General features: G+C 37.3%; 1 protein-coding gene and 2 pseudogenes across 3 annotated transcripts in view; 1 reads left to right on the top strand and 2 right to left on the bottom strand.

Moving 5' to 3' along the window:
- The window catches only part of ACACA (acetyl-CoA carboxylase alpha), a 371,031-nt gene that overhangs the window by 324,460 nt on the left and 24,056 nt on the right, over positions 1-22,515 (bottom strand). The gene's annotated exons all lie outside the window — the stretch shown is intronic.
- On the top strand, positions 8,414-8,839 carry LOC119513180 (annotated as a pseudogene).
- Positions 19,467-20,660, bottom strand: LOC119513177 (annotated as a pseudogene).

Genomic DNA, 22,515 nt, shown 5'->3' with positions numbered 1-22,515 from the left:
GATGGCTAGGATTCAAGAAATGCCTTCACAGAAATAATGCTGAATGTAAATGGATTAAACTCCCCAATTAAAAGATATAGATTGGCAGAATGGGTCAGAAATATGAACAACCAACATGTTGCATACAAGAGACTCACCTTAGACATAGGGACACAAAGAATTTGAAAGTGAAAGGATGGAAAAAAATATTTCATGCAAGCTACAGCCAAAAGAAAGCAGGAGTAGCAATATTAATCTCAGATAAAATAGACTTTAAATGCAAGGATGTTATGAGAGACAAAGAAGGTCACTACATACTAATTAAAGGGGCAATTCAACAAGAAAACATAACAATCATAAATGTTTATGCACCCAATCATGCTGCCACAAAATACAAGAGACAAACACTGGCAAAACTAAAGGAAGCAATGGATGTTTCCACAATAATTGTCGGAGACTTCAACACATCACCCTCTCCTATAGATAGATCAACCAGACAGAAGACCATTAAGGAAATTCAAAACCTAAACAATCTGAAAAATGAATCTGATTTAACAGACATATATAGAACATTACATGCCAAATCACCAAGATACACATTCTTCTCTAGTGCTCATGGAACTTTCTCCAGAATAGACCATATGCTAGGACATAAAACAAGCCTCAATAAATTTAAAAAAATTGAAATTATTCAAAGCACGTTCTCTGACCACAATGGAATACAATTAGACGTCAATAACCATCAGAGACTTAGAAAATTCACAAATACCTGGAGCTTAAACAACACACTCCTAAACAATCAGTGGGTTAAAGAAGAAATAGCAAGAGAAACTGCTAAATATATAGAAATGAATGAAAATGAGAACACAACATATCAAAACCTATGGGATGTAGCAAAATTGTTACTGAGGGGGAAGTTCATAACACTAAATGCATACATCAAAAAGGAAGAAAGAGCTAAAATCACAGAACTAATAGAGCAACCGAAGAAGCTAGAAAATGAACAGCAAACTAATCCTAAACCAAGTAGAAGAAAAGAAATAACAAGGATTAAAGCAGAAATAAATGACATAGAGAACAAAAAAACAATAGAGAGAATAAATAACACCAAGAGTTGGTACTTTGAGAAGATCAACAAGATTGACAAGCCCCTAGCTAGACTGACAAAATCAAGAAGAGAGAAGACCCATATAAACAAAATAATGAATGAGAAAGGTGACATTACTGCTGATCCCGAAGAAATTTAAAAAATTATAAGAGGATACTATGAACAACTGTATGCCAACAAACTGGATTACATAGAGGAAATGAAGAATTTCCTGGAAACATGAAAAACCTAGACTGACCAGAGAAGAAACAGAAGACCTCAACAAACCCATCACAAGCAAAGAGATACAATCAGTCATCAAAAATCTTCCCTCCAATAAATGCCCAGGGCCAGATGGCCTTACGGGGGATTTCTACCAAACTTTCCAAAAAGAACTGACACCAATATTACTTAAACTCTTTCAAAATATTGAAGAAAATGGAACACTACCTAACACATTTTATGATGCTAACATCAATCTAATACCATAACCAGGCAAAGATGCCACAAAAAAGGAAAACTACAGGCCAATCTCCCTAGTGAATATAGATGCAAAAATTCTCAACGAAATACTTGCAAATCGAATCCAAAGACACATTAGAAAAATCATACACCATGACCAAGTGGGGTTCATTCCAGGCATGCAAAGATGGTTCAACATAAGAAAATCAATGTAATACAACACATTAACAAATCAAAAGAGAAAAATCAAATGATCATCTCAATAGAAGCCAGGAAAGCATTCAACAAAATCCAAACATCGTTTTTTGATAAAAACACTTCAAAAGGTAGGAATTGAAGGAAACTTCCTCAATATGATAAAGAGCATATAGGAAAAACACACAGCCAGCATAGTACTCAATGGTGAGAGACTGAAAGCCTTCCCTCTAAGATCAGGAACAAGACAAGGATGCCTGCTGTCACCACTGTTATTCAACATTGTGCTAGAACTGCCAGCCAGGGCAATCGAGCAAGACAAAGAAATAAAAGGCATCCAAATTGGAAAGGAAGAAGTAAAACTGTCATTATTTGAAGATGATATGATCTTATATCTGGAAAACCCCGAGAAATTGATGATACAGCTACTGGAGCTAATAGACAAATTTAGCAAAGTAGCAGGATACAAGATTAATGCACATAAGTCAGTAATGTTTCTATATGCTAGAAATGAACAAACTGAAGAGACATTCAAGAAAAAGATACCGTTTTCAATAGCAACTAAAAAAATCAAGTACCTAGGAATAAACTTAATCAAAGATGTAAAAGACCTATACAAAGAAAACTACATAACTCTATTAAAAGAAATAGAAGGGGACCTTAAAAGATGGAAAAATATTCTATGTTCATGGATAGGAAGGCTAAATGTCATTAAGATGTCAATTCTACCCAAACTCATCTATAGATTCAATGCAATCCCAATCAAAATTCCAACAACCTACTTTCCAGACTTGGAAAAGCTAGTTATCAAATTTATTTGGAAAGGGAAGATGTCTTGAAATGCTAACAATACTCTAAAAAAGAAAAACAAAGTGGGAGGATTTAAACTCCCTGACTTTGAAGCTTACTATAAAGCCACAGTAGTCAAAACAGCATGGTACTGGCACAAAGATAGATATTGATCAATGGAATCGAATTGAGATTTTGGAGACAGACCCTCAGATCTATGGCTGACTGATCTTTGATAAGGCCCCCAAAGCCACTGAACTGGGACATAACAATCCTTTCAACAAATGAGGCTGGGAGAGTTGGATATCCATATCCAAAAGAATGAAAGAGGACCCCTACCTCACACCCTATGCAAAAATTAACTCAAAGTGGATCAAAGACCTCAATATAAAAGACAGTACCATAAAATTCCTAGAAGATAATGTAGGGAGATATCTTCAAGACCTTGTATTAGGAGGTCACTTCCTAGACTTTACACCCAAAGCACAAGCAACAAGAAAAAAATAGATAAATGGGAACTCCTCAAGCTTAGAAGTTTCTGTACCTCAAAGGAATTTGTCAAAAAGGTGAAGAGGCAGCCAACTCAATGGGGAAAAATTTTTGGAAACCATGTATCTGACAAAAGACTGATATCTTGCATATACAAAGTAATCCTACAACTCAATGACAATAGTACAGACAGCCCGATTATAAAATGGGCAAAAAATATGAAGAGACAGTTCTCTGAATGGGAAATACAAATGGCCAAGAGACACAAAAAATTTTCAGCTTCACTAGCGATTAGAGAGATGCAAATTAAGATGAGATACCATCTCACACCAATTAAATGACTGCCATTAAACAAACAGGAAACTACAAATGCTGGAGAGGATGTCGAGAAATTGGAACACTTATTCATTGTTGGTGGGACTGTATAATGGTTCAGCCCCTCTGGAAGACAGTCTGGCAGTTCCTTAGAAAACTAGATATAGAGTTATCCTTCGATCCAGCAATTGTACTTCTTGGTAGATACCTGGAAGATCTCAAAGCAGTAACATGAACAGATATCTGCACACCAATGTTCACAGCAGCATTATTCACAATTGCCAAGAGATGGAAACAACCCAGATATCCTTCAACAGATGAGTGGATAAATGAAATTTGGTATATACACACAATGGAATACTATGCAGCAGTAAGAAGGAACGATGTTGTGAAACATATAACAACTTGGATGAACCTTGAAGACATAATGCTGAGCGAAATAAGCCAGGCAGAAAAGAGAAATATTATATGCTACCACTAAGGTGAACATTGCTGGGGGAGAATGCAACAGTTTTGGGCTTCCCCACCTCGATGGTTGCTGATGTGCTCACAGACAGTGGGGACTGGTGGTTTGATGGGCTGAGCCCTCAATCACAGAACTTGCCCTTGGGAAGACTGTTACTGCAAAGGAGAAGCTAGGCCTGCTTATAATTGTGACTAAGTGTCTCCTCCTGAATGCCTCTTTGTTGCTCAGATGTGGCCCTCTCTCTCTAGCTAAGCCAACTTGGCAGATGAAATCACTGCCCTCCTCCCTACATGGGATCTGACACCCAGGGGTGTAAATACCCCTGGCAATGTGGAATATGACTCCCGGGGAGGAATCTGGACCCAGCATTGTGGGATGGAGAACATCTTCTCGACCAAAAGGGGGATGTGAAATGAAATAAGCTTCAGTGGCTGAGAGATTCCAAAAGGAGCCAAGAGGTCACTCTGGTGGGCACTCTTATGCACAATATAGACAACCCTTTTTAGTTTCTAGTGAACTGGAATAGCTAGCAGTAAATACCTGAAACTATCAAACTACAACCCAGAACCCTTGAATCTTGAAGACGATTGTATAAAAATGTAGCTTATGAGGGGTGACAATGTGATTGGGAAAGCCATGTGGATCACACTCCCCTTTGTCCTGTGTATGGATGGATGAGTAGAAAAATGGGGGCCAAAAAAAAAAAAAAAAAGAACAAAAGAAACCCAACCAAACAAACAAAAAAAACCTCAGTGTTCTTTTTCACTTTAATTGTTCTTTTTCACTTTAATTTTTATTCTTATTACTTTTTTGTGTGTGGTAATGAAAATGTTCAAAAATTTATTTTGGTGATGGACACACAGCTATATGGTGGTACTGTGAACAATTGATTGTATGCTTTGTATGACTGCAGGGTATGTGAATATATCTCAATAAAATTGAATTATTAAAAAAAACAAGCCTAAGTATTGGGATTGGGTATACACATATATGGACTGGAGTTGTATGGGTGGGAAATTAAAGACTTTGAAATATATTAGATTAAAGATAAATAGAGCCCAGGGTTTAAGAGTGTTATACCTCATTTCTTATGCCTACTCTGGATGGACTACTTGTATTCTAAAGGCTGTAGAATAGTTTTATACACAACAACATAAATCCCAAAGGATTACCTATTATCAAAATTCATAGAATCATGCTATTTATTAAAATTAACATGAAAATATACATTTAAAAAGAGAATACAGCTTAATTCTATAATAAAATTAATTATGAATTAAAGAAAGAGCCATCCTGATTGACTTGAGCCACATCTTAACTAAAGTAACCTCACCAATAGGTGCTAAATACAAAACAAAAAGGCAGTAATGCAGTATTTGAGGAAAAAAAGCCAACATACAAGACATACAGAAAATTAATGGCTGAATGGCAGAAGTAAATCTTTTCTTCTCAGTTATTATCTTAAATGTCAATGGATTAAACTCCCCTATTAAGAGGCAGGTATTGGGAGATGGGTAAAAAAAAACATTATCCATCTAAATGCTGTCTACAGGAGCTTCAATTTAGGTACAAAGACACAAAAGTTGAAAGTAAAAGGTGAAAAAAAGAAATTCCATGCAAACAGTAGTCAAAAGAGAGTAAAGTGGCTATATTATTATCAGACAAAACAGAATTTAAATAAAAAAGATTATAAGAGGCAAAGAAGGATGTTATATATTGATAAAAGCAAAAAGACATTATGACTGTAAACATATATGCACCTTACAACAGAGCCCCAAAATATATGAAGTAAAAATTGACAAGATTGGAAGGGAGAAATAGATAGTTCTACTTAATAGTTAGAGACTTCACTATACCACCTTCAATAATTGATAAACATTTAACCAAAGGTCATTAAGGAGATAGAGGACTTGAACAACACTATTAACCAGTTAGACCTAATGGAGATATATATAGAGAGAGCACTTCACCCCTAAACAGCAGAATATATATTCTTCTCAAGTGCTCATGAACCTTTTCTGGGTTAGACCATGTTAGGCCACAAATCAAATCCTAATAAATTTAAAAATATTGAAATCATACAAAGGAATAAATTTAGAAATCGATAACCGAAGGAAACCTGGAAAATTTGCAGATATGTGGAAACTGAACAACATATTATGAAACAACCAATGTGTCAAAGAAGAAATCACAAAAAGAATTCACTGAGATGAATGAAAATGCTACAAAGGCAGTGCTGAGAGGGAAAGTTATAGCTCTAAATGCTTACATAAAAAGAGAAGAAAGATCCCAAGTAATAACCTAACCTCACTCCTAAGAACTAGAACAAGAAGAGCAATCTAAACCCAAAGTTAGTAGAAACGAGGAAATAGTAAAAAGTAGAGCAGGGATAAATGAAACAGAGAATAGAAAACAATACAGAGAAACAATAAAATCAAAAGTTGGTTTACTGAAAAGATCAATAAAATTGAAAAACTTTTAGCAGACTTACAAAAAAATATAGAAAGAGGACACAACTAAAATGAGAACTGAAAGTGAGAAAATTACTACCAACCTTACAGAAATAAAAAGTATTATAAGTGGGTACTAGCAACAACTATATGCCAACAAATTGGAAAACCAGGATGAAATGGACAAATTCCTTTAGACATACAAATTACCCAATCTGACACAAGAAGAAATAGAAAATCTCAACAGACCTAAAACAAGCAGGGATTGAAGCAGTAATTAAAAACCTCCCAATAAAGAAAAGCCTAGGAAAAGATGGTTTCACGTGTGAGTTTTACCAAACATTCCAAGAAGAATTAACACTCTTCCAAAAAATTAACCAAACTCTTCCAAAAAATTGAAGAGGAGTGAACACTACCTAACTCATTCTATGAAGCCGATATCACCTTAATACTAAAGCAGGATAAATATACCATAAGAAAATAAAATTACAGACTAATGTCCCTTATGAACATAGATACAAAAATTCTCAAGAAAATAATGCAAACTGAATTCAATAGCATATGAAAAGTATTATACACCATGATCCAGAGGGATTTATCCCAGATGATTCAACATGAGACAATCAATTAATATAATACATCATATTAACAGAATGAACAAAGAGAACATATGATTGTCTCAATTGACAAAGAAAAGGCATTTGACAAAATCCAGCACTGCTTCTTGATAAAAACACTGAGAAAACTAGGAATAGAAGGAAACTTCCTCAACATGATAAAGGGCAGAAATGAAAAACCCATAGCTAACATCATAATTAATGGCAAAAGACTGAAAGCTATACTTCTAAGATCAGGAACAACACAAGGATGCCCACTGTTGCCATTGATATTCAACATTGTATTGAAAATTCTAGCCAAAGCAATTAAGAAAGAAAAAGAAATAAAAAGGCATCCATATCAGAAAGTAAGACATAAAACTTTCACTGTTTGCAGATGACATAATCATATATATAAAAAAAATCCTAAAAATACTCAACAAAGCTTCTAGAGCTTATAAATGAATTCAGCAATGTGGTGGGGTACAAGATCTACACATAAAATTCAGTAATGTTTCTATACAACAGTAGTCAACAATCTGAAGAAGAAATCAAGAAAAAATTCCATTTACAATAGCAATTGAAAGAACAAAATATCTAGGAATAAATCTAACCAAGGATGTAAAGGAGTTGTACACAGAAAATTACAAAACATGGCTGAAAGAAATCAAAGAAGACTTAAATAAATGGAAGGAAATTCCATGTTCTTGGATTGGAGCACTAAATATTATTAAGATGTCAATTTTACCCAAAGTGATTTACAGACTCCACGCAATCCCAATCAATATTCCAGCAACCCTCTTTGCAGAAATGGAAAAGCTAAGCATCAAATTTACATGGAAAGTTAAGGGGCCCTAAATAGCCAAAGGCATGCTGAAAGAGAACAAAGTTTGAGGACTCACACTTCCCAATCTTAAAACTTATTACAAAGCCACAGTAATCAAAACAGCATGGTACTGGCACAAGGACAGACATAAAGAACAATGGAATTGAACTGAGAATTCAGAAATCAAACCTCACACTGATGGCCAATTGAGCTGGGAAAGAATAGTCTCTTCCACAAATGGTGCTGGGAAAACTGGATCTGCATTTGCAAAGAATGAAAGTGGACTCCTACCTCACACCATATATAAAAATCAACTTTCAATGGATCAAAGACCTAAATATAAAAACCAGAACTATAAAATTTCTAGAAAAGTACATAGGGAAGCATCTTTAGTACCTTGTGTTAGGCAATGGTTTCTTAGATTTTACATCCAAAACACAAGAAACAGAAGAAAAAAATAGATAAATGAGACCTCAAAACTTGTGCATCCAAGAACTTCATCATGAAAGGAAAAAGATAATATATATAGGCAGCTTAGAGAGACATTTTGGAGCTGGCCACTGAAAGTAGACTTTTGCTAGTCCAGAGTTTGCCTGGGAGAAACTTAGAGAACACCCCCAGACGCCTACAGAGAAACATCTTGGGAGAAACCCATTTTGAAACCAGAACCCGGGAGCAGACTCCAGCCACATGCCTGTGCCTTCCCAGTAACAGAAGTTTTCTGGACGCCATCGGTGTTCTTCACTGAAGTTGGTCATCATGGCAGGTGAAGAAATAAATGAAGATTATCCAGTAGAAATTCATGAGTATTTATCAACATTTGAGAATTCCACTGGTGCTGTGGATGAGATGCTCAAGACCATGATGTCTATTTCCAGAAATGAGTTGTTGCAGAAGTTGGACCCACTTGAATAAGCAAAAGTGGATTTAGTTTCTGCATACACATTAAATTCAATGTTTTGGGTTTATTTGGCAACTCAAGGAGTTAATCCTAAGGAAAATCCAGTAAAGCAGGAATTAGAAAGAATCAGAGTATACATGAACAGAGTCAAAGAAATAACACACAAGAAAAAGGCTGGCAAGCTGGACAGAGGTGCAGCTTCAACATTTGTAAAAAATGCCCTCTGGGAACCAAAACCTAAAAATGCATCAAAAGTTACCAGTAAAGGGAAAAGTAAAAATTAATTTTTGATTTTGAAGTATATATATTCAAAAACTACTTTACTTTTGTTGTTTTCCATAAAATAGAGGGTGACTATGTGTCAATGCAATGTTTAAATGTATTCCTTTTTGAATTCATATATAAAGTTCACACTTTAAATTTCTTTAATGCTAAATGCATTCTTCCAGAAAGATTAAGTTATCTTTATTGATTTTTCTATAGAGTGCTATGAGGGTTTTAACATTGTGGTATATTTTATATTCATAATTTACTGTCTTTTTTGATGAGACTATTTCCTTACATAGATCATTCTTTCATGTACTGTTTTATAAACAACTATGAAATTTAAGTTTAATGTTCTTTGTGAACATTTTGCACTATTTTAAATGATTAATGATCTTATGAAATAGGTCATCTGAAGACTGAAATTATAAGTACATCATCTGTTTTCACTATATAATATTAAGAAATAATGAAATAACTTAAATGTCCTTTTTTTCCTTGTGGTTATTTCATTACGTTTTCATGATTTTAGAAATTATTGCTTTTTTATATTCAAAGTGTGAAATTAAAACTTTAAGGTTATACTTTAATTCTTGGCACTTTGCCTCTGTGTGCCATTTAAAATAAAATACATTCTATTCCCATTTTCTTTTAGGTGGGAAATGAGGTTGTATGTAGATGGCTGAATTTTAGCTTAATGGCTATACCCTGTTAAAAGAGGCTGTAAATGTTGCGTAGCTAAGCTGTTTATTTTTCTCTTTTGTGTAAATTTGCCCTTCAAATTAGGAAGATAGATTTTAGAAACCATCACAAAAAGAAATTCCTGAGGGAAAAAAAAAGATATTATATATAAAGTAAGAAAATACTTGGAAACCATATATCCAATAAGGGTCTAATATTCAGAATATAGAAAGGAATCCTACTCAACATCAGAAAACAGACAAACCAACTTAAAAATGGGCCAAAGCCTTGAAAAAAGAAGATATACAAATGGCCAAAAAGTACATGAAAAGATGCTCAGCATCATTGGCCAATAGGGAAGACAAACCAAAAACCACAGTGAGATACCATTTCATACTTACCAGAATGACTACTACTAAAAAACTGGAAAACTACAAGTGTTGGAGAGAATGTGGAAACACAGGAACACTCATCCATATAATGGATAAACAATTTGTGGTATATACATACAATGGAATATAATTCAGCCATAAAAATAAGTGAAGTGTTGGCAAATGCTAAAGCACAGATGAACCTTCTAGGCATTATATTGAATGAAATAAGCCAGACGTAGAAGGACTTGTATTTTATGATTTCTCCTATATGAAATACTTAGAATAAGCAAATTCATAGAGATAGAAAACAAAATACTGGTTAATAGGGGTGGGGGGAAGGAGGGATAGGGAGTTACAGCTAAATGAGTATGAGTTTACGATGATGAAAACATTCTGGAAAGAGATACTGGTGAAAGTTACACAGTATTGCTAATGAACTAAATATCAAAGAAGTGCCCACTTAAAATGGTTAAAATGGTTTTTATGTTATGTATCTTTTACCAGAACTAAAAATAAATAATTTAAAAGAAAATCAAATAGTAATGCCAAATCAATGAAAGGGGGAGCTTGGGCTTAGCAGCCAAAAGTTACCCTCATGCTACGTCCACAGACTTAGCCACAATCCTTTGTGATTTACTTTTTACATCCATAAAATCGATATTTTTCCAATCCATCAAATGAAGACAAAAAATGCTTCCCTCCAAGCACTTTAAACAGACCTTACTGCTTTCTTTGACAAAACTCTCATACACAGCCTCCAAGGAACTGGGCACAGCAGCTGTGGCACAAAGGAATTCACCAATTCCTTTGTTATCCTCACAGACAAATTCATTTTCACTGGCTCCTAATTAGCTTAGGGTGGTGTTCTTGCTTTCCCAGGTTGACATTCATAGGGTTTTATGTTTAGCTTATGCCTTTACATGTAGCTATTTCTGTATTGGTGAAGGGCACTTGACCCTAAGTATTCCAAAAGTTGTCCTTATAAGTCATTCCTAGAGGTTTTGGAACAAATGGGACCCAGGTGAAGTCTAGGTCAGATCATGCTCTACGATAATAGTGAGCTACATACATTTTAAGCAAGGATTCCAGAGCAAAATGATTATGATGATAATCTTCCTCACAGCAGCATAGCAATGAGTCGCCTGATCTGCTTAAGTAATAACTTGGTGGGAAAGTGGAAACAGCTGATCTCATAGCAGTGTTTAAATGTAGGTGAAAAATGGAATTGTAGGTAGGATAAGACAGGTGTCATCCTGCTTCTTTTCTTAAGAGTCTGAAACTATTCCATTTCTTTTTGGTGAAATGGGCCTGTTTCTAAATAATCCCATTTTCTTAGTTCTCTGATGAAAATCACACATAAATCTTATTCTTCTTTCTTTCACTTCAGGTAATGTCTAAGAAAAGTGATTCTCAAAAGTGTATCAATAGGAGAAAATATCATGTCCTAAACCTGATTTAATATTCCGGCTGAGCCTCAAAGAGATAAAATAGACATAAAGCACAGATGATGATTTTCAAGGAAGACCTGAAGATCCTCTAGGTACCCTAATGTTCCATAGTGCATACTTTGAAAATATATTAGATTGAGAGAACAGAACCCTGAGGCCAGTATTTGCATAAATGAGAATATTGTTTGCACTCTGCAACTTATTCACATCACCTCAAGTTTATCCTGCCATTTGTGGCTCAGTTTGACAATCCATGAAGGGGAGGTGGGGCGTCTGTCCCTTTTCAGGACTGCTAGAGAGGATTATCAAAAGAATTGTATCAGAAGCCCTGGGTCTAATCAGGTAATCAGGACTAATGCCTACATTCATCCCCACTCCTCCCAGCCTCATCCACATTAAGTATGTTCCTTAATGCAGAAACATGAAGTTTCCAGGAAATGAAACATGTGGCAAAGTCTACACTCTTTAATTCTTCTGCAAGAATATAATTTGGATAACATTTACATTGACTTTCCTTTTAGAAAGTCACTGATGGAATCAAAATTATTTTGGTTTGGGAACAATTTGTTTCCCCTGACAAAGTAAAGTTCCCTGGAGGATTTCTAACTCCCTAATCAGTTAACGATTTTGAATCCCATATTCCCTTACCAATGGAGAGCTTTGAAAATTACGAGATGGGAGAAATGACAGAAGGACCCTGGGAGAACGCTCTTGGGGACTTTTGAATGTGAACTTCATAGCAGAGCACAATCCTCCCTCTGTCATCATTATACATTAAGTTGTAGACACCACATAAAATACTATTCCTAAGGAAATGACATTAGTCCTCTGAGAAATGCCTAGTCAGCAATGTTTCTATTGCAAATTCTTTCTCATTAAGCTACCACACTTCATTTTTCTGATTATTAAAGTACATTCTCTGCAGGGGTATTCGCCTACCCCACCTCCATGGTTGCTAACATGACCACAGACATAGGGGACTGGTGGTTTGATGGGTTGAGCCCTCTACCATAAGTTTTACCCTTGGGAAGACGGTTGCTGCAAAGGAGAGGCTAGGCCTCCCTGTATTTGTGCCTAAGAGTCTCCTCCTGAGTGCCTCTTTGTTGCTCAGATGTGGCCCTCTCTCTCTGGCTAAGCCAACTTGAAAGGTGAAATCACTGCCCTCCCCCCTACGTGGGATCAGACACCCAGGGAAGTGAATCTCCCTGGCAACGTGGAATATGACTCCCAGGGAGGAATGTAGACCTGGCACCGTGGGACGGAGAACATCTTCTTGACCAAAAGGGGGATGTGAAAGGAAATGAAATAAGCTTCAGTGGCAGAGAGATTCCAAAAGGAGCCGAGAGGTCACTCTGGTGGGCACTCTTATGCACACTTTAGACAACCCTTTTTAGGTTCTAAAGAATTGGGGTAGCTGGTGGTGGATACCTGAAACTATCAAACTACAACCCAGAACCCATGAATCTCGAAGACAGTTGTATAAAAATGTAGCTTATGAGGGGTGACAATGGGATTGGGAAAGCCATAAGGACCAAACACCACTTTGTCTAGTTTATGGATGGATGTGTAGAAAAGTAGGGGAAGGAAACAAACAGACAAAGGTACCCAGTGTTCTTTTTTACTTCAATTGCTCTTTTTCACTCTAATTATTATTCTTGTTATTTTTGTGTGTGTGCTAATGAAGGTGTCAGGGATTGATTTAGGTGATGAATGTACAACTATGTAATGGTACTGTAAACAATCGAAAGTACAATTTGTTTTGTATGACTGCGTGGTATGTGAATATATCTCAATAAAATGATGATTAAAAAAAAAAAATAAAAAAAAAATAAAGTACATTCTCATTATAAAAATTTTTGGAAAATACTGGAAAGTATAAAGAATAAGAAAAATTATACAAATCCCTTCTCTCAAAGATAACCACTGTTAACACTTTGACATGTATATATATCTTTACAGACATTATAAATGTATACACATATTCATAAAGACATACATTTGTTACACAATTAACATCGTACTCTTTATAACATGTATACATATCTCCCCTTTTATAGTATTGCCATATTTCCGTTGGCACAATTATTAAGTTGTGTTTACTTTCAAGACCTAGAGTAGAGGGGACTGGAAGTCATTCCACCTTTTTTAATGGTCCAATACTTTTTGATAGGCTCAAAGATTACTACAGTAGGCAGTTGCTTAGGGCAAAGACAGCACATTCACAAAACCTCCAGTTTAAATTATTGAAGTTATTGCTGACTGAAATTGAGTGAATAATCTAATTTGTGTATGTGTTAAAAGCATTATTTTGTTAAATACACTTAAAACTATACAATAATTTTATATCTATTTTGCCATTTCTTTATTTTTTAGATATACTTGCGATCTCAAAATGAAAGTGACCTAGGACTATCCAGACCTCTGAACAGCCTGGAGCAAGTCATGAGCATTCCTTCTTATCTGCACCCCCCCACGCTAATACAGAAGGTTAATAATCAAAGATGTACTTAAGGGTGGTTCTAGACCTAAACTTTCTTTCCCCTTCTCCCGCACCCCTCCTTTGTAGCATTGTCCGGCAGATTCTAACCTAGAGCACTTTTCTTGTTTATGTCCAGAACTAGCCATTTTTCAAGGACGAGTTGCCATATCTACTTACGACTAAGGACCCGAAATACTCTCCCCCCTCTCCCCACCCCCACCGTCAGAGACCGTTTGACAGTCCTGTGATCCCCTCATCCCTTCACACCATGGTCCTCCGGTCTTGCTTCCATGCCTAAAATACCAGTTATTGGCCAAAGCCTTCACACCTCCCTCCCACTCCCACTTTCAGAAAGGATTCCATTTCCTGAGTTCACACAATGGCTCTCATGTTGCCTTGAGTTGTTCTTTATCTTTTTATGCATACTTCCTGGTTCTGCTGCTTGAAGTTGGTGGTGTATCAGTTTATAGATCTCTATATTCCTTTCATCCAACAAAGTACCATGTTCTTAGCAGACACTCACAACTCTGTTGATGATGCCACACTAACAAATGGATAGCATATCTGACTTCCTAGAAGACTTCCTTTTATTTTTTACATCAAAGCTGCTATGGGGACGCAAACCAATGAGGGGTTATCTTATAAATGGTTATATTATTTTCTCTCATTCTTTATCTCTTCATCTTTCTCAGCCTCTTCCTTATCCCAACACTGTCCTTTTTCCTTCATTTTCTCTCCTTATTCAATGACTTGAGCTTGCCAATCATCCGATACTAAAAAATTTACTTTGGGCTGTAATTTAGGAACTTTCATCGGACTCTTGTGAATTTGTGCCATCCAGTGGCTGAAGTTGCTAGCTGCAGAAAAAGGCAGTGGGTCTAAATAAATACATGCATAACAGATAAATAAATCATAGCATATTTAAAGCCTGTATTACAGCCCCAAAGGAAAAAAAATACATTAATATCAGCTAAACTGTGCCCTATTTTAAAGTCCTATTTTCTAAAACTCAAAATAGGACGGGGAAGAATATGTTTAGAGGTATGGTGTCATGATCTCCACAGAATAAGATGATGCCCAGAAAACTTTAGAAGGATTCATTTGAGTCACTCCTGCTCTCTAGTACTGGAAAAGAAGAACAAACAGTGCAGGCTATGATGTAAAGTTCTCATTGCCCTCTAGAAGAATCAAATATTCAACAGAAGAGACACTGAATTTGAAGACTAATAGATCATACATATAATAATATCTGGTAGCAGTTCAATTTATTTCTTCTACAATGGATATTCGTGGACAGGTCTATGTTTAGGGCATAGGCCAAGGAGCAGAATTCATGGGTCATAGTAAATATACATATACACATCTTCAACTTTACTAGAATGCATATGGCTCTCCAACATGGTTGTTTGGAAATTAAATCAGCTAAGTAATGCACAGGCTCAATTTCAGAATTATTTATTTAGATATTGTTTTCCCAGACATCTGTAATGACTCAACAGCGTTGAAAAGAAATGCGACATCAAGCAATATCTAAATTCCAGGCCCTATTTCCAACTAAAAAGCACTAAGCTCCCAAGGGTAAGCCATTGGCCTAACATTTTTATTTGTATAAGTACAGTGAAAATAAACTTTGGCAAAATAGATGGCATGACAAAGTAACACTGCACAGTAAGGGAAGTCCATCTTTGGCATTTCTGGCCTCCTCTTCTTCCTGCAGGGTATTATCTTTTACTCCTCTAACTTCTTCCATTTAATTTGTGCACATTTCTCCACACTGCAGCCAGAGTGAGCTCTTCAAAATGCAAATTTGATCTTGTTACTCTTCTACTAAAAACCATTAAGAGATTTCCCACTGCTATCAGAATAGTGTTCAAAATCCCTCACAAGACCCTGGTCCCTGCCTCCCTCTCCAGTCTCATCTCTCTCCCTTACTCCCACCTCTCTCTCCTTTACTGCAGCTTCAGCCACAATGGATTACCTTCCTTCTTTCTTGCCAGCACATTTATCAAGTGACCCACAAAACTGCTAGTTTAGAGTTGGGCCCAGAACAAAAGAAGGTTCTGCAGCAAGGATATTGTGATAAAGCGAGTCCCATGAATTTTCTGGTTTCCCAGTGCATATAAAAGTTATGTTTACATTATACTGTAGTCTATTAAGTGTGCAATAGCATTATGTCTAAAAAAAATGAATGTACCTTAATTTAAAAATACTTCATTGCTAAGAAATGCTAAACTTCATCTGAGCCTTCAGCAAGTCATAATCTTTTCACAGATGGAAGGTCTTGCCTCAATGTTTATGGCAGCTGATGGATCGGGGTGTTGGTTGCTGAAGGCTGGGATGGCTGTGGCAATTTCTTAAAATAAGACAACCATGAAGTTTGCTGCATCAATCGACTCTTCGTTTCAGATTTCTTCATAGCATGCAATGCTGTTTCATAGCATTTTACGCACAGTAGAACTTCTTTCAAAATTGGAGTTGGTCTTCTCAAATCCTGCTGCTGCTTTGTCAATTAAGTTTATGTAATATTCTAAATCCTTTGTTGTCATTTAAAAAATGTTCACAGCATTTTTACCAGGAGTAGATTCCATCTCAAGAAACTCCTTTCTTTGCTCATCCGTATGAAGCAACTCCTCATCCACTAAAGTTTTATCATGAAATTGCAGCAATTCAGTCACATCTTCAGGCTCCACTTCTAATTCTAGTTCTTAGTTTTCAACCACATATGTAGTGACTTTCTCCACCAGTCTTGAACCCCTCAAAGTCATCCAGGGGGGTTGGAATCAGCTTCTTCCAAACTCTGTTAATGTTGATATTTTGACCTCCTCCCACGAATCATGAATGTTCTTAATGGCATCTGGAATGGTGTATCCTTTCCAGAAGGCTTTCAACTGACTTTGCCCAGATCCATCAGAGGAATCACTCTCTATGCCAGTGATAGCCTTACAAAATGTATTTCTTAAATAATAAGACTTAAAAGTCAAAATGAATCCTTGATCCATGGGCTGCAGAATGGATGTGGTATTAGCAGACATGAAAATGACATTAATCCCACTGGACGTCTCCATCAGAACTTGGGTGAACAGCGCATTGTCAATGAGCAGTAATATACTGAAAAGAATATTTTTTTTTCTGAGCAGATCTCAACAGTGGGCTTCAAATATTCCATAATCATCTTATAAGCAGATGTGTTGTCACCTAGGCTTTGCTCTTCCACATAGAGAGTAAGGTAGAGTAGATTTATTATAATTCTTAAGGGCCCTAGGATTTTCAGAATGGTAAATGAGCATTGGCTTCAACTTAAAGCCATCAGCTACATTACCCCTAACAACCAGTCCTTTGAAGCTTTGAAGCCAGGCACTGACTTCTCTCTAGCTCTGAAAGTCCTAGATGGCATCATCCTCTTCCAATATACAGCTGTCTCACCTACACTGAAAATCTGTTGTTTAGTGAAGCTGCCTTCATCAATTATCTTAGCTAGATCTTCTAGATAAGCTGCTGCAGCTTCTACATCAGCACTTGCTGCTTCACCTTGAACTTTTATGTTATGTAGATGGCTTCTTTCCTCTGCTAGCTTTAAACTTTTCTTCTGCAGCTTCCTCACCTCTCTCAGCCTTCATAGAATTGAAGAGAATTGGAGTCTTCCTCTGGATTAGGCTTTGGCTTAAGGGAATGTTAGGGCTGGTTTGATCTTCTATCCAGACCACTAAAAGTTTCTTTATATCAGCAAGAAGGCTGTTTCACTTTCTTGTCATTCGTGTGTTCACTGGAGTAGCAGTTTCAATTTCCTTCAAGAACTTTTCCTTTACATTCACAACTTGGCTAACTGTTTGGCACAAGAGGCATGCTTTTGGCCTATCTTGGCTTTCAACAGGCCTTCCTCACTAAGCTTCATCATTTCCAGCTTTTGATTTAAAATGAGAGATGTGTGACTCTTCCTTTCACTTGAACACCTAGAGGCCATTGTGGGGTTATTAATTGGCCTAATCTCAACATTGTTGTGTCTCAGGCAATATGGAGGTCTGAGGAGAAGGAATGAGGTGAGGGAACAGCTGGTGGGTGGAGCAGTCAGAACACACAGAACATTTATCAATTAAGTTCGCCATCTTATATGGTGCCCCCAAACAATTACAATAGTGCCATCAAAGATAACTGATCACAGATCACCATACAGATACTACAATAACGAAAAAATTTGAAATATTGTGAGAATTACCAAAATGTGGCACAGAGACATGAAGTGAGCACACGCTGTGGAAAAATGGCGCCAAAAGACTTTCTTGAGTGAGGATTGCCACAAACCTTCAATATGTAAAAAATGCAGTATCTGCGAAGTGCAATTCTACAAGGTAGGCTGTATTCTCCTTTTTGAGAAACAGCTTCTGGCTTACTATTGGCCTTAACGGAGACCGAACACTTACCCACTGGCCTCCAAGTTACCATGGGACCTGAACTGCCCATCTTGAACTGGGTGTTGTCTGACCGACCAAGTCATAAATTTGGGCGTACAAAGCAGCACTCCACCATTAAATGGAAGTGGTATATCTGAGAGTGGGCTCAATTAGGCTTTGAAGGCACAAGTAAGTTGCTTGAGGAAGTGGACCAAATGCCCATGACCTTTGCTCCTACCACATTACCTTCTCTCTCCTGCCCTGTGTCTATGGTCTCTTGGAGAGTTCCCTACAATCAGCTAACTGAGGAAGAGAAAACTCAGCCCTGGCTTACAGATGGGTCTGCACAATATGCAAGCACCATCCAAAAGTGGACAATTGCAGCATTACAGCCCTTTTCTGGGTCAACCCTGAAGGACAGTAGCGAAGAGAAATCCTCCACAGTAATGAAAAGAAATACTATCCTCCCAATGGGCAGAATTTTGAGCAATGCAGACAAATGCATCTCTGCTTGGAAGGAGAACTGGCCAGAGATGCATTTGTATACCAATTCAACGGATGTGGCCAATAGTTTGGCTGGATGGTCAAGAGCTGGAAGGAACATGATTGGAAAATTGGTGACACAGAAGTCTGGGGGAGGACTATGTGGATAGACCTTAATGAATGAGCAAAAAAACATTATGTCCCATGTTAAGGCTCACCAGAGTGATACCTTAGCAGAGGAGGATTTTTGGTGATAGGGATGGAGTTTATTTTTGGGCTCAGAAACAAACTTCCACTCACCAAGGCTAGTCAGGCTACAGCCACTGCTGAGTTCCCAATCTTCCAGCAATAGAGACCATTCTCATTCTCCAATATAGCACCATCCCTGAGGTGATCAGCCTGCTACCAGATGGCAGGTTGATTATATTAGGAAACTTCTATCATGGAAGGTACAGCATTTTGTTCTTATTGGAACGGACACTATGGATATGAATTTGCCTTTCTTGTTTGCAATGCTTCTGCCAAAAACCTAACCACAGACTTACACATCCAACATCATGGTATTCCATGCAGCATTGCCTCCGATCAAGGAACTCACTTCACAGCAAATGAAGTGCAGCAATGGGCCTATGCTCATGGAATTCATTGGTCTTACCATGTTCCCTGTCATCCTGAAGCAACTAGAATGACAGAATGGTGGAATGGCCTTTTTTTTTCCCCACATTTAGAACAATTTATGATAGTCATTTGATTGATAATATAATCTCTTTAATAAACCACTTAATATTTATTTTTATATATAGACTATTATCCAAGAAAAAAAATGCTAAGAGTTTAAATATCTTAGACAGGACTTGATTTCTGGTCTTCAGAAAGATGTGGAAATTTTTCCTTCGTTTTCTTTAAAATTTTCTTTCTTTAAAATTTTCTTTCTTCCTTCAATGCAGTCTTTTTTTTTTCTTTTCTTTTTTTTCAATGCAGTCTTGTTTCTGAAGTCTCAGTCTGACAAAATGTTCCACAAAAGGCACTGTAAATATTCCTATTGTATCTTTTATTTAGGTGCCAGGTTTAGGCCAGAGCTTGCATTTGTGCCAAATGATTCTTCCAAAGATGTCTCTTCTCCAAGCACTGGGTCTAGCTTTTTCTTGACCAATCTGAAGAAGTCTTGGGATATCTTTTCTTTCCTGTCTTTATCTAATTCATCCATGGAATCTACCACCTTTTCTAACCACTGGCCATCTCTACCTCTTGGCTTCCTGCTCTAGAGTTAGGAGCATGTTTCTTTCTTTCAACAGGACATACCAAATTTTATGTAAATCTTCATTACTTTCGTTCCTTAATTGGTGACAGGTCCATGAAACACCAGAGTTCACTTTTTCTTCCTCCCAATTCTTTGGGTCATCAAAAAATTCTTCTAATCCTTTCCTTGATAATGTGGCATAAAGTAATCTACACTGGTGAAAAGATGTGGCATTTGGTTTATCCTTATGCAAGCTAAAAGCAAACCTACAACCTGAGCTAGCAGGGGTATGAGAAGTCACTAACACGATGGAAGCCTTCTGCGAGCCTGAAACCACTTGGCAAACAATCGCCAAGAGTTGCCACCATTTTTTCATATCTGGAATGGCCTTTTGAAGACTAAATTATAGCACCAACTGGGTGGCAATACCTTGCAGGGTTGAGGCAATGTTCTTCAGGAGGCTGTATATTCTCTAAATCATCATCCAAACTACGATGCTGCTTCTTCTATAGCCAAGATTCACAGGTCTAGGAATAGAGGGGTGGAAATGGAAGTAGCACCACTCACTACTACCCCTAGTGATCCACTAGAAATTTTTTTGCTTCCTGTACCTGCAACCTTATGCTCTGCTGGTCTAGAGGTTATAGTTTCAAAGGGAAGAGATCTTCTATCAGGAGACACAATAGTGATTCCATTGAACTGGAAGTTAAGGTTGCCACCCTCTTCCACTTTGGGCTCCTCATGCCTCTGAATCAATAGGCAAAGAAAGAAGTTAATGTACTGGCTGGGGTGATTGATCCTGATCACCAAGGGGAAATTGGATGGCCACTACACAACTGAAGCAAGGAAGAGTATACTTGGACTACAGGAGATCCTTTAGGGCATCTCTCAGTATCATCATGCCCTAAATGGACATGTGATTAAATCCAAGGGAAAACTATAACAGTCCAATCAAGGCAGGACTACGAATGGTCCAGACCTTGGATCTATTTGGGTTTATTCTATTTAGAATTCATTGAGCTTCATGGATGTGTACATTCATATCTTTCATTAAATTTGGAAAGTTTTCAGCCATCATGTCTTCAAATGTTCTCTCTGCCCCTTTCTCTCTTTCTTCTCCTTCTGGTACTCCCATAACATGGCATATATTGGGACACTTGGTGGTGTCCCACAGGTCTCTCAGGCTCTGCTCACTTTTCTTCTATTTCTGTTCTGCTCCTCAGACTAAATAATTTCAATTCTCTTATCTTCAAGTTCCCTGATTGTTCTGCCAGCACCAATCTGCTGCTGAAATCTTCTAGGGAATTTTTGTTTTGTTTTGTTTTTTGTTACTGTGGTCTTCCACTCTGTTTGGTTCCTTTTTATGGTCTCTCTTTATTGATATTCTCTTTTTGTTACTCTTTCATTTTCTTGGTTTCCTATAGTTCTTTGTCCTTGTTTTCCTTTAGTTCTCTGAGTATACTTAGGATGATTTTTTTAGTCTTTTCTGTTACATACAAATTCTGGTCCTCTAAAAGCTTTGTCTTGCTTCTTTGAATGGGCCATCATTTCTTTATTGTGTAACTGGTAATCTTTTGTTGCAACCTGGACAATTTGATATTATAATGTGCTATCTCTAGAATTTAGTCACTGAAGCATCTGTTCCTTAAGCTGGTATCCAGCTAGGGTTATGACAGAGATTTCTTTGGATGCCAAGAGCTAACAAAAAAGAAAATATCTTTGCAGACTGGCTCATCAGAGTGCTCTTTTATAGGGCTTGGTCTGCCTGACAATGAGTTTATAAAGAACAGCCTGACTTGGCAGATATGAATGTCAGTATTAGCACATACAGCAACTGTTAAAAACAAAACAAAACAAAAAAGCTGAAATAAAGCCCAGACTTCAATTAGAGATATGAATGAAGCAGATCTGGTTAAGACTAGGGCCAATCAGGCCAAAGGGTAAAGGTTGAAACTGACTGAGTATTAAAACTTTGACTTCCATGTGAGACCAAGAGAAGAGGTGTTTGTTTGGTGTAGGATCTATATTTTCTAAACAATATAACTTCTACAGTCGATTTGTTCAAACATCACAATTGCAGAGAACTTTGAATAGGAAGTGAGCTATGGTAGGTCTGTATAGGTTTGAGTGAAATAGCAACACATTCCAAAGTAATTTGGGTGGAGAATAAAAATATATATTTGGGGCTCCCCCAGAGGAGCTGGGAGAGGATGTGGAGGTGTTGGACTTCCTCACCTGGATTGTTGCTGATGTTCTCACAGACATTGAGGACTGACAGTTTGGTATGCTGAGCCCTCTGTCTTGGGGCTTGTCCTTATGAAGCTTGTTACTGCAAGGAGAGGCTAAACCTGCTTATAATTGTATCTAAGAGACTCCCCCAAGTGCCTCTTTTTTGCTCAGATTTGGCCCTGTCTCTCTCTAGCTAGGCCAACTTGGCAGGTGAATTCACTGCCCTCCTCTCCTATGTGGGACCTGACTCCCAGGGGTGTAAATCTCCCTGGCAATGCAGGATATGACTCCCGGGGATGAATCTGGACCTGGCATCGTGGGATGGAGAAAATCTTCTTGACCAAAAGGGGGATGCGAAATGAAACAAAATAAAG

This window comes from Choloepus didactylus, chromosome 18 (assembly GCF_015220235.1).
Source record: "Choloepus didactylus isolate mChoDid1 chromosome 18, mChoDid1.pri, whole genome shotgun sequence".
NCBI lineage: Eukaryota > Metazoa > Chordata > Mammalia > Pilosa > Megalonychidae > Choloepus > Choloepus didactylus.
This window is presented reverse-complemented; position numbering and strand designations above follow the sequence as displayed.